Genomic DNA, 12,126 nt, shown 5'->3' with positions numbered 1-12,126 from the left:
TAGTGTGATTCCTCTCCAACGACATTATTTCGTAAAGTGTAGAAAGCAGAGGAGGAGTTGGTGGGTGCAAAGGGAACAAAGTAAAAAAAAAGGTGCTTCTACTGGCCAAGTGAACCTCTTAAAAGTAATGCTCGCGTCGTCTTTATGCACTCTGGAAGACTGTTTGGAGAAGTAGAGGGCAAAGTGTGCGTACGCGAATGAGTGGCCTGTTTAAAGTGCCTTCTTCTCCAAGAGGCAACCTACGCATAACAAGAATCAGCAAATGGCATATAAAGTATTTTGATTTCTACCGTGAGGTACATCTCAGTCTGTGAGCTTCTCAGCGCTAATGTGAATAGAGTCCTTTCATGGAACGTGCTCTTGGAGGGATATGCCTCGTTTTATCGAGAAAACCGGGAATGAAAAACTGAGACGCGTGCTCAAGTACAACTCTGTCTCTAGGAGCCCTAACTTGAATGTGTAAACTCTACAGAATGATGTAAAAATGTGAACGCTCCTATTTCGTGCAGTTTCTTTCATTCGAAGCATCGGTTCGAGGTCAGGATATGATCCAAGAGCAAGAGTACTTGTCCACTTGAGTCGCTACGTCCATTTTCACATATTATATTTAGGTTTTCCTATTACGTGAATGTATGCGTTTTTTTATTTTCGACTATATTTTATGGAATGTTATGCTTGTGGAAAAGAAAGCAATCGTCGTTGTTGCATGCAGTAAGCACTTGAAAATCTTTTTTTTTATTTCAGCCGTCTTTTTTTTTGGCATCACCATTATTATTAATATTAGATTTGCATACACAGATACACAAGGACACAGAGGAAAAAGGGAGAGAGCAAGCTGACAACTGCTCACTCTTTCGGGAGGGGGGAAGGAAACAGAGGAAACAAATATTAGAGGGGAGAAAGAGGAAAGAAGTTGAGGAAGAAAAAAAGATGACAAAGAATTCGACGAGTATGAGTAAAAAAAAACACCAGTTCAATATAAAAAAGCAGCTATCTCATTTTAGCCGGCACTTGGAAGAACTGCCAGCAAAGGCGAAAGGTCATTTGAAATTCTGTTGCTGCACTCGTACTGTTGCCATACGTTGTTTGGAGTGGAACTGCTGGGTCCGAAGACGTTGCGCACTATTCATGAGATGAGGGTAAGCGTTTGCAGATGTAGCGCTTTTCCGTACAGGTAGCTGATAGGAGTTCAGCGAATGTATAGCGTATTGGCCTGATGAAAGCTGTGTATTCTTCTTCTTAATAATAATAATAATAATAATAATAATAATAATAATAATAATAATACTTGTAGTTTTTGGTGGTGGTGGTCTTGAATTTAATCATGCACCACAATTCAGCTTTCACGACCCTAGCATATATTCTATTGTACCAGAGCTTCTTGCTAATTAGTTTTTTTTCTGTTCAGTGTCGCATGCAGCTGTCCTCAATGGCATTGTGGAATGAACATCTATACCATCTTGATTCTTTCTCGTGAGTTTCCCCACTGTTATTTGCCCTTCTTCATTCTCTTTATTAGTGACGTTCTTGAAGTGATTACTCTTAAAGCTTTTACTCCATTATCGCTCCAAGCATGCGGCTTGTAAAGAAGCAGACCTCGTCTTTATATGCGGGCGTCAGCGTTCAGACCAAAGAGGTTCGTCTCTCAAGGCCCTTTGTTCCTGTTTAGCTGAGCCATTGTTCGCCTCAGTAGCGCCATCAGTTGCTTTTTTTTTTGTAAATAGTGACTGCACTGTGTTTTTGAGGAGGTCTTGAACTATTTTGTTGATTTTTGCCCGTAAGACTTTTCTTTGACGTTTCCCACTCGGCAAGTTTTATTGTGGCCCTGCATCATCACTAGTTGACGTCGGAAAGTAGCCTCCCTCAATAGCACCGTTTCTCTCAGTATGATGGCTTTTTCGTACGCCGTCTTAGACACAGCTTGTCGACTGTCGCTTTCTTTCCGATCATTAATGCAGTTAATCGGTTGTTTGGTTGCCAGGTAAGAAATGTCAAACTGGCACTCTAGAGTCACCGTAGGATTCTTATAATAAGTCAAAGTTACGTAGCGGCCCTGGTACTAGCATAAACACGTTTCTTTGTGTCGCATCTTAGAATGGTGCAAATCATGCTTTTTTAGAACATGCTAAGAATTGATAGACTCTTTGCTAATAATGCGCAATGTTAGCAAAGAATAATAATGCTTTCAAGCCCTCCTCAGACATTGAAATTTGGCTTTGGAGCGAATATGCAAACCTAAAGTGACTCTGTTGAAATCATACTAAAAATCAAAAAGAAGAAATGGTCATAGGCAGGGCGCGTAGCCCAAAGGCAAGATAACCGCTGGTCATTAACGATCACAGAATAGATTCAAAGAGAAGGCAAGCGGGTGAAGGGGAAGCAGAAAGTTAAAGGGGTAGATGAGATTAGAAAGTGGGGAAAAGGAAACTCATGCTGGTGGCTTTTGTGCTTCTTGCGTCGCTTCTTGTAGTAGGAAGAGTCTGACTTTATAGTGCTCTCGTACACTTGGAAGGTTTCCTGATAATCAGCATGATCCTCGAAATTTTGTTGGTATTTCATGTCAAGCTTCTGCAGATGCGGCGTGAATATGTTCGCCTCGTCCAGTTCGGGTGTCAGGTGGGCTTGAGCGTGTGCATAGCTCGCAGGTGCTTCTGAGCTGCACGAAGACTCCCAAAGTCGACGATGATTCTCCTTCCGCGCGCGGAAGGAGAATCCGTTCATCCGTCCGTCCATCCCTCCATCCATTCATCCGTCCGACCGTCCGTCCGACCGTCCATCCATCCGTCCATCCATCCATCCATCCATCCATCCATCCATCCATCCATCCATCCATCCATCCATCCATCCATCCATCCATCCATCCATCCATCCATCCATCCATCCATCCATCCATCCATCCATCCATTCATTCCATTCCATTCGATTCCATTCTAAAAGACGCATTCACTGAGAATTTTCGCCACCTTCGTCTGCGCCTTGAGCATGGCTTCTTCATTTGCATATCACAGGAAGAAGCCAACGAGGTTTAAACTCAGATATTGCGCACACCAACGCTAGCAATTATGTATGACCTCCGATCTCTTGATAAAGACACTAAAATCCCGTATAAATAGCTGCTGTCTATACTATGGCTTTTTTTCAAACTAACTTTTATTTCAGTGTGTTGTCAAGTAAAACGAAACTTAAACTCAATGCGCACCACCCACCATGGTCGCCCATATAAAAAGATGACGTGCAATTTCGCTCTTTACAAAAGCACTCGCGTCAACTCTCTGTAATCGTTTTGTTATTTAATTTTTCATCGAGAAGATATCACCCTCTGCATTTAAAAGCGAACATTCATAGTAGAATTGTAGACACGTGAATGTGGTGTCATTTCCCAGCAGCAAGAACAGCAGGCTGCCATGACTGAATAGGAAACAGGTGAAAAAAACCATATCAGTGGGAAAAAAGCTAGTTATCAAAAACGACTCAAGTTTATATGCAGCGGAGACCCACTGGCACATTTTGGTACAATTGCAGTATCGTACAACCAAAGGTTTGGCTTCCCAGGGCAATTGAACCCTGCCCATAAAACATACGGGATTTCACTGGTAAATATGAAAAGCTGTGGGAAGTCACAGGGGTGGTAGTGCAGCACTCTAACTTTGCCAGACTGTTGTAAAAAACCACGAGTCATTTTTGACAACTAACGTATTTTGTCAGATATAAATTTTTGCTTAATTTCCATTCACTTACGGCAGACCACCGTGGCTCACGAGAGGTGGCGCTACGTGTAGATGTCTCTAAACCCTGGTCATGATCAAAGAATGAAAAGAATCTTAGCTTTTTCATGACCGTAACATTTGCGTCACGTGTCGTCTCGTAGTCAAAGCCAGATTTGGAGGCTCGCCGTCGTGTTAGACGCTAGCCGTGTTCTTCGATCGATCACGCTGCAATGTGGCGTACACTTCGTTGCGATACTTCACGAGCAAGCAATTATGGGTGCCTTCTAATTGTGGAACTAGTCAATACAGCCTTTTTCTTTGCCCGCACGATGCGGTCGTCTCCGCACCTGTCACCAACATCCTCGCGACTTTGTCTTTATCGGTTGCCGAGCTCTAATGCATTTCGATCATGTGTAGACTTTTGTGAAAAGCGAAATTCTTTTAAGTGTCATCGTGCAACAATTTTTGGCCGAGGTGTCGTTGTCAACGAGATCTAGTGCAGAAAATCACCGTTACGTTAGTCACGTTACGTGATCTTGACATCACAAATCACCAGAAATGTTCGACGTCCTTATAACGTCACCGCGACGCTGCTATAATGTAGCGTAGCGTGACGTCACACAATAATTTCGTCAAGTGACATTGTTGCTAAGGTTGGTGTTAGAAGCACGCAAAACCACATGAGTTGCAAAAAGCGTTCAAGTGGGGAAGAGTGGGATAAGATTATAACATAGAAGAAAAAGAAAACGAAGACTGCTTTTGCTTTCGAGTCGTTTCAGATAAATGGATGAAACCGTGCGGCCTTTTATCAATTTTTGGTTACATTGTTTTCTCGCCTTAATGACGTGCAATCCTTACGTCGCTATCTCTATACTACCTTCATTAAAAAACATTATAAGGTTTGACTTATAGGTTGCTGACCCGCTGGTTGCAGAACCGAATCGCGGCTGCGGCGACTTCATTTTCGACAAAGGTTGAAATGCTCGAGGCCTGTGGGCTTAGATTTATTAACGATAGTAATATCTGGGGTTTCTTGTCACAAAAATACTATATGTATATGGGGGATGCCGTCAAAGAAAGCTCCGGAAAATTTCACAGTGTACTGTTCTTCAACGTCCACTGATATCGCACCATACACGGACTTTTGCCTCTATCGAAATGCGACCACCGCAGTCGGGATCGAACCCATGACCTACAAGTCAACAGCCGAGCACCATAACCATTACAGCACCGTGATGGACAGAGGTAAATTTACGGACAGGTTAAAGAACCACAGGTGTTCAAAACTGCCTGAGCCCTGTACTAACGGGAACACCAACTTTCAATAAAAAATGACGAAATGGGTAATTTGCCTGCCCGTTGCGCAGCCTGTCGATGTGAAGCGCTATTTCACCGGTCCAAGATACTGGGTCATAGCAGACACACGTGTGCTCCTGAGGTTTTGGAAGCGTTTTTCATTAACGTGAAAAGTGATGGCTGTGTACGTGAGGCCTCGATATCGCTCTATGGGGCAGAAATGTCCTTTTTGATCAGTAATGTGCGTTAGCATGTAATATACCCTGGCGCGTCGGTGAAGCTATCTTCACTTTCTCTATGTAACTGACGATGTTCAGACAATAAAACAGTTGGTAGTTTGGCTCAACCTGTTTAAGTATTCCTTCTTTGTGGCGTTTGTAGAGGCAAAGCTCCTTAAAGCGGTGCCCGTTCATCCCTCGTAGTAGTGCGTAACATGTCTTACGCTTTGATCTGCTAGGTGTTGCCGGTGGGAGATTTCTGCTGTGTGTTGTTGAACAATAAAAAATTTGCAGCGTGCGCGTTAACTAAAAGCCGAATTCTCCTGTATCTCATTCCCCATTAGCAGCCATTGGTATGTACATTGAGCACCATCTGACAAGAAAGGGTTGCTACGTTATACTCGCTGGGCATAACTTCCTTGGTTTTAGAAAGGTTTAGCGAGCGTAGGGCCACAGTGTCACGAATACAGTGAACTAGTATATACCATGAACTCGAGGTGGTTAAAGGTGGGAAGTAGATACGAAGCGCAAGCCGTAAGAAAGTAAAAGCCGAATTCTCCTGTCTGTCATTTCCCATTAGCAGCCATTGGCATGTACATTGAGCACTATCTGACAGGACAAGGTTGCTACGTTATACTCGCTGGGCGTAACCTCCTTGGTTTTAGAGAGGTTTAGCGGGTGTTGGGCCGCACTGCCAAGAATACAGTGAACTAGTATATACCATGAACTCGAGGTGGTTAAAGGTAGGAAGTAGACCCGAAGCGCGAGCCGTAAGAAAGTGTGTGTGTTCTTCCTCTCGTTCAGTTCTTGGAATGTCCGCTGGATGGCGTTGCTTCTATATGAGAAATATATGATGAAAAGATGCCAGATGGTGGTACTTGGAGTGTTGAATAGACGGACGAACGGACAGATGCATGGATGGACGCATGAACGGACTCAGGGGCGGCTGCATGGACGAACGCAGGGACGGAAGCACGAACAGACGCACGCACGGACGGGCTGATGGACGCATGGACGGTCACACTGACTGACGCATGGACGGACGGAAGCAAGAACGAATGAACGGACGAATTCTTCGCCCGACTCTCCATCATTCACTTCGTGGATATGCTGCAATTTTTTTCTCAACACTCACACGCTTAGGTAACTAATGTCTGTGCTCGTCGTTTCGCGGTAGATATGAACTGTCAATCACCTGTGACGCACACCCACGTACCGCGGCCCCTGGTATCTATGAATATGACACAACTGTCGGGGAAAGGGTTTCCAGGTGTTTACGACAAAGTTTTCACGTTATTCATGTCGTCCAAACAGCCATATCCCTCAAATATCTCACCATGCATACAGTTCTGTGGCTATCAAGGTGGGATCACAGGAGAAGCCAGATATATGTTGTTATAGATAGATAGATAGATAGATAGATAGATAGATAGATAGATAGATAGATAGATAGATAGATAGATAGATACGCACAAAGTCGCCGAAGTTCGCTCAGAAATGCTTCGCATTCAAAAAGAACACTCATAGGTAATGAAGACACGGGAAATTACTTAATGATCATGATACTAATGGTTACGGTACTGATCGCGTTCATTCCGATATCCTGATTTCGAACGAAAGAAAACATTTCATGTAATAAATGCACATGAAGTCCAAGTAGGAGTTCTTTATTAGTAGTCTGTATATTTACAAAGCTGTTGAAATATAGAGTCCCAGCAAAAAGCATTTCTACCCTACTAATGCCAGACGTGATGCTCGGAGCATGCGAGAAATGTCTCGCACCTTCTCAGCTGGCAAAGGAGCGTTACACGCGTATGATTCGCTTCACAAATATGGTTTTTGGTGAACCTAAGCTTGCCACGGACAAGCGTAACCGTTTCCGTTTAGTATAGCGAAGCCCCATTATTCTCAGCAAGGCACTTTGGAGTCTCCTCTAGTTTGCATTCATCGTAGTACGACGCCAGTAGCAAAAAGGCTGCCTTTGCAACTGCCACTGGCACTGGTCGCAAAAAAGCTGAAGGGCAGTGCCACGCGGCCTCCTTCCTTCGCAACAAAAGAGGCAGCCGTCCCCATATGTTGTTCCTTTGGGTGGCATCATCCCATATAATCCTTTGTTCATCGACACCCATGCTGCTCTATACTCCAATCAAACGCTTTGTTTACGCTGTTGATGACCTGTTTTTTTCTGCCGTCTAGCCATCTTCTCGTCAATCTCACCTTTTCTTTTATCGAACAGCGTCGACTGCCGTCACTTGCTTACACACGCTTGTGGGCTGCCGGGTTTGTTTGCCTTCTGATTCCGAATGAATTGCTACCGGAACCTCCCTACGGAATTCAATAGGTTCCGCGATGTGAGGACTTATTCGCTGTAAGAAAAGCAAAAGAGTACGAGTGGCTACCTTCTCACTGTCCTGGCTTGCTAAGTAGATGACTCTCCTCAAAGAAATACGGCAACTCTTTTTGGGGTCATAATACTCTTTTTCTTAGTGTCCTCTTACGCATAGGAGAGTTAACTTACCTCTTTGAAGAAAGTCACATACGCGGAAACTTGGGACTCTCAGAAAGGGGTCACACATACTTTTGGAGTGTGGTACATATACGTGAACTTCCTTGTACTTACCATGTTTTTTTTTAGGGGTGAAGCTCCTTATAGCGGCACCCATTTGTCCCTCGTAGCCGTTGTAGTAGTGTGTAACAAGTATAACATTTTGACCTCCAAGGTGGTGCCGGTGAAAGAGTTCTGTGCGTTGTTGAACAATAAAACATAGTGCTCAATGTACATGCCAATGGCTGATAAGGGGGCATGAGAGACAGGAGAATTCGGCTTTTAGTTAACGCGCACGCTGCGAGTTTTTTATTGTTCAACAACGCACAGAAGACAAGAAAGGGTTGCTACGTTATACTCGCTGGGCGTAACCTTCTAGGTTTTAGAAAGGTTTAGTGAGCGTTGGGCCGCAGTTTCATTAATACAGTGAACTAGTATATATCATGAACTCGAGGTGGCTAAAGGTGGGAAGTAGACACGAAGAGCAAGTCGTATGAAAGTGTGCGTGTGCCTCCTCTCGTTCAGTCTTTGAATTTCTGCTGGATGGCGGTGCTTATATATGAGGAATTAATGATGAAAAGATGCGAGATGGTGGTACTTGGAGGTGGACGAACGATACACAGACAGATGCATGGACGGACGCGCGGATGGCTGCACGGACAGATGGACACATGGACGGGCGCAGGAGCGGATGCATAGACGAAAGCAAGGACGGACGCACAGATGAGCGTGCGGACGCCCGAACAGACGCACGCATGGACGGGATGATGGACGCACGGGCGGCCACACAGATGCACGCATGGATGGACGGAAGCAAGAACGAATGGACGGACGGATGCTTCGCCCCACTATCTATCATTCAGTCTGTGGATAAGCTGCTATTTTTTTTTACATTTCTCATTGTACTCCTCCTGTCGTCATTAGCCACAGCTGGTTTTATTCTGCAGAACGTCTTCTCCCGAGCTCCCCTCTCATGTTTTTTTTCTATTTCTGTGCTAAAAAGATGGCGTAATTAAATCTGCTTGGATTTCTTAATCTATTTTCACTTTCTCTCTTGCATTTTGTTTGTTTTTTCGCCTTTTTCTTACGAACCTTTTCCGGCCAGTCTGTCTTCGCGAAAGGATTACCTTAACGCAGAAATAAACCAAAGTGTTGCAAGCGACGTTGTGTACCGATAGATGTGTGACGTACAGGAGCACCTACAGACCAAACACAAAAGTTTCGAGGACGACTTAGTAAACAGCGAAAAGGCACTACGCCCGAGACAGCCTTTTGAAGCGCTGCCACCGTACGTGATGTACGCCTTAGTCGAAGGACAGAGTGAATTATCTTGCTCTCATGGTAAGCAAGGAACAATATGGGCCTTTGTTCGCAATGTGTCTTAAAGTTGGTCGACCAGTTGCTCATAAATTACTGGGAGCGAGAAACTTGAACGTAATCTATAGCAGTGGATAAGGATGGTTAGTGGGGCATGACATGTATATAGGAAGCACAATACGTGTACTAATTAATCAGCATGTCACCTTCCCTCTCTGTCTCAGTTGTCTCTCTTGCATTGTGAGATCGACATTATTTCCAACGTAATCAAATACTCAGACAAAAATTACTTGTTGCCAGGACAAATAAGAAAAGATTGCAAAGCACTAAGTTAGACTTCATGGTTGTGGTTAGTTTATGAAGCTTCTTGTCGTATATCTTGCTAGTCAGTAATTTACAGTTCTCGATTGTATGCGTGTATACACAGATGTTTTATTAAGAGCATAAACCGTTCGAAAAACCACTGATGAGCAAAACCACCGTTTTACTGAATTGTTCAGAGAGTGTTGTCCAACAAACTTTACTGGCATTGCACTGTTACGTGGGTACAAAATACTCCATGTTTTTATTTGTGCACATGTCCTCAAAGGGGTCATGACACCTAATATTCGATCATAATAAGTGACGCGCCGTTTAATCCTTGTACGTTCACAAACAAGCTGGCGAAACTTCAGTGCATTTGGTTGAGTCATTATTGTATAATTGAATTTTCTTTATAAACGAGCGAGCGAGCGGCTTGAGAGTCGGGAAAAACTGGCGCGCTCGCCAGCCGTGACGTAGAGAGAGAATTAGTGTGTGAGCATGCCGGAGGACAACTTGGTTCGATGCGTGGCCAATTGAGCGGTGTCAGCTTCGTTCAACATGTCATTCGAACGGAGTGACTTGCAGCGGTCGAAATAATCCCGCTGCGTCGCCCGTGTAGTGCTGTGGGGTGCCAAAGCGTATACGGAGCCGGGAAAGTAAATTGTCGTTCTTCAGGTACCCGAAGGAGCCCGCCAAGCGCAAAGCTTGGGAGCTGAACATGCGCGGAAAGCAAAGGACAAAACTCTGCCCACTTTGCGGATTCCATTGCGCGAGGTAACACGTGCGCGCGAATGCGGCGTTGATCGATACCCATATCCCAGAAGCGGCTCACTATTCAAGAAACCATGCATGCTTTAAATAATGAAATGAGGTTGCTTACCAGTGGGGGAGACCATCAGCAACGTTTGAAACAACGCTGAGGTCCTTGTCGACTGGGTTGGCCACGTCTTATACGCTTTCATCGTCGCTTGAGCTCGTGGCTATGGGGTCATAATCAAACTGCACAGCGTATACGACGTTCTCGCTGTTTTTGCTGCTAGGGGACCCACTGCCCCAATCGTTTGATGGTGTCGACGACATGGGGATGGTACCACGGTATCACGCCGTCACACATATACCGCTCGCAACCCACTAACAACGTGCGGACACCCTGGCAAGCAACACAGCTACACACTGACCGCGTGCGTAGGTGGCTGTTTGGTAGCAGACGACAGCATTGCTCCGCGCCTCTCATGACGTCATGCACGCCACGACAAGATGGTTGTCGCCGTCGGTGAGTGGAGTTAATGGCCGACAATTTCTGCAGCCTATTTTACACTGAAATAGTCTTTTAGAGTCCAGTCTTTGCGCGTGTCTAGGCATATTTGATCATCTACCTCAGTTTTCTGCTGAAACCGGCAAATTGTTGATTGACCGTGTCATGGCCCCATTAAGCTAGCGAGAACTTTCACAAACTGGCATCACTTTCTGATGTGTGATCAACCTGCTTCGTGTCACAGCGGGACAAAAAGAAAAAGGAGCACAAAACATGAACGTCAAAACCTTGCACATCTTTAATCCACAGTACTATAGTGGCCACTCATGCAGACGTGTCGACAGCCACAAATGATGATCTCACATCCGGCTTTTCTTGCTTTATTTATTTATTTGTTTATTTATTTATTTATTTATTTATTTATTGAAATAAAGTTGCGCGTCAGTTTTTAGGCCATTCTGTATCCGCGATTTTTGCGGCCCCACTGCTGTGGTTTAGTGCAAAAGGTGCTTGGCTGCTGATCCGCAGGTCACGGAATCAAATCTCGGTTGCGGTGGCTGCATTTTCAATGAAGACGAAAATGCTGCAGGCCCGTATGCTCAGATTTGGGTGCACGTTAAAAGAAACCCTGGTGGTCAAAAATTTTGAAGCCCTCAACTACGGCGTCCCTCAGAATCATATGGTGGTTTTGGGACGTTAAACCCCACACACCATCCTACATCATTTGTGAATGATCCTGCCTTTCAGAAAAGCTTCTTTTTGAATGGCTGTCCGCTCGACGTAACTGTCTTTCATACCATTTGCTATTTTGTTAGAAACTGCAGGCAGTAAGCGTAGAATCGGTAGCGTACCCTAGCTAAGTTAAATTTAAATTACTGACTGGGCTCAGTTAAAAACACAGAAGCATTGAATTTTTTATAAACGCTATTGGTATTACTGTCTGAAGCGCATTGGGGCCTACTTGGCATTTGTACTACTTCGCTTCTCTATCTCAGCGCACCCTTTCCGTAACTTGCCCTTCCCACACACACGCGCATCGATAGGTGAGTTATTTTTGTTAACCGAATGCTTCATTTGGTTGAAATGATGACCATTTCGTTGAACGCTTCTGTGAAGACGTAGAGTCAGCCATTAACAGAGTCATAGTATACTATTCTGGCCGGGCATATAGCGTGTAGACAGGATAACCGCCGGTCATTAAGTGTAACTAACTGGATTCCCAGAGAAGGCAAGCGTGTTAGGAAGAGAAAGAAAGTTAGGTGGGCAGATGAGACTTAGAAGTTTGCGGGTATAAATTAGACCGAGTTAACTGGCGGAACGTGGGAGAGGCCTTTGTCCTGCAGTGGACGTTGTCAGGCTGGTGATGACGACGACGATGATGATGATACTATCCTGATAGACGGCTTGTAAGGAAACAGAAAGAATTGTAAACTAAATGCAGAATTGGGACGTAGGCACAAATCTCGGCTAAGTTCAAGAGTGCTG

Source organism: Rhipicephalus microplus, unplaced genomic scaffold (genome assembly GCF_043290135.1).
Source record: "Rhipicephalus microplus isolate Deutch F79 unplaced genomic scaffold, USDA_Rmic scaffold_27, whole genome shotgun sequence".
NCBI lineage: Eukaryota > Metazoa > Arthropoda > Arachnida > Ixodida > Ixodidae > Rhipicephalus > Rhipicephalus microplus.
This window is presented reverse-complemented; position numbering follows the sequence as displayed.